This window comes from Camellia sinensis, chromosome 9 (genome assembly GCF_055761805.1).
Source record: "Camellia sinensis isolate YWXY chromosome 9, ASM5576180v1, whole genome shotgun sequence".
Classification (NCBI taxonomy): Eukaryota; Viridiplantae; Streptophyta; class Magnoliopsida; order Ericales; family Theaceae; genus Camellia; species Camellia sinensis.
Genome location: NC_138969.1, coordinates 31,350,281 through 31,351,743, shown reverse-complemented (window position 1 = coordinate 31,351,743; position 1,463 = coordinate 31,350,281). Strand labels below are relative to the sequence as shown.

The following is a 1,463-nucleotide window of genomic DNA, read 5'->3' as shown; positions in this document are numbered from 1 at the left end:
CTCAAGCAGCAATTTTGTTCTCTTCATTTCCTTGGTTGAACCTAACATTGGGTTATTACCCTTCTATTTTGATTCGTATACCAATTGTATTTTGTTAATAGGAATGGCCCATTTGCGTGAGTTATAGAGCTATAGCCGAGTACTTGGTTGGAATGGTGGCATCTTTCTGTTTTATACTACTACGCAGTCATGTCAAAGCAAAATAGTTAGCTAAATATATTTTCAAGATTCTATTGCTTTGGATTTGGAAATTTGTCCCTTTTCTTCTTCTTCTTCTTCTTCTTTTATTTATTTTTCTTTTTTTTTACTAGGCTTCCGATATTTATCCACTTGACCTACAGTTGCGTGGATTTTTGTTGAGCATTTTGGTTTTGATGTTAATCTTAGTTTCAGAATTTAATCTTTCGTTAACTTTCATTGTATTTTAATACCGATTAATTTTCCAAAGTCAACTTCTTGATGCAGCAAATCAGTCAAAGAGGACCCTCTACTAATTTTTCTTCTTAGTAAGTTATCTTTTGAGATCTACATTCAGCTTCCTTTGTGGGTTTCTATACAACAACATTAAGTAATTTACACATTTAGCTTGTGATTGACAAAATATACACATTACATTAGGCATTCCCTCTTAGCATTCCAATATGTTGCAAGTAAGATACAGTTTTCAGTCTTCATTTCCAAGCTAGCCATCCCAACAAACTAAACTTTTGCTTTTGAATCAAGATTTTGGGTAAGAAATTAGAAAGGAAAGCAATTATATAGTGTTTACTGTTATCATGTCCTGCAAGCTTGGTCTAAGCTCTCAGTTCTATGCAGGTCTTGCAAGCTTGCGTCGATTTGAAGGCTTGGGAGCTCTCTGTGAGATTTTGAATGCCATTTCAATGAAGCCCTTGAGAAGAAGATGCAATGAGTTGTTCTATTCTGTAGGTAGATATGACGGCAATTTACAATCTGTTCATTGAATAGTTGAATGCTATAAACAATACTTGTAGCACCAGCCTTATAAATTAGAAATGATACTTTTGAAATTGGTCAGTTTATGATATAGAATCCATATATTATGTGCTAATGAATCAAAGCATGGATTATAATTTACCTTATTTTGTTTGTGAAAATGCATTAGGAATTCCATATTAATCAAACAAGTTATGGTCAAACTCTCATATGAGCTATTAGGCCCTGAAGTGAACTCTTTAAATATGCTCAAACTCTCATATGAGCTATCAGCCACATTTTTGACTTGTTATGGAGAAATGTGGCCCCTCCAAAGGTGCAACTTCTATACAGGGGTTTGCAAGGTACCTGGGTTGCAGTTGGTGTTTTTGTTATTTTGGCTGATGTATTAGTGTTATGCTTTTGGTTATTTGATTTTTTGCTGGAACTGTCAAAGTCAAATTGCTTTCTTTTGGATGTTTGCAATGATATATTAGAATAATTGCTAATAATAAATTAGTGGATGTGAA

The 1,463-nt window shown here is 33.6% G+C and overlaps 1 non-coding gene across 1 annotated transcript; it reads left to right on the top strand.

Moving 5' to 3' along the window:
* The first annotated feature begins 376 nt into the window (after window positions 1–376).
* On the top strand, window positions 377–1,073 carry LOC114318279 (uncharacterized). The gene is made up of 2 exons (XR_003648970.2): window positions 377–506; window positions 817–1,073. It is a non-coding gene; the product is annotated as an uncharacterized LOC114318279 (transcript).
* Window positions 1,074–1,463: the final 390 nt, after the last annotated feature.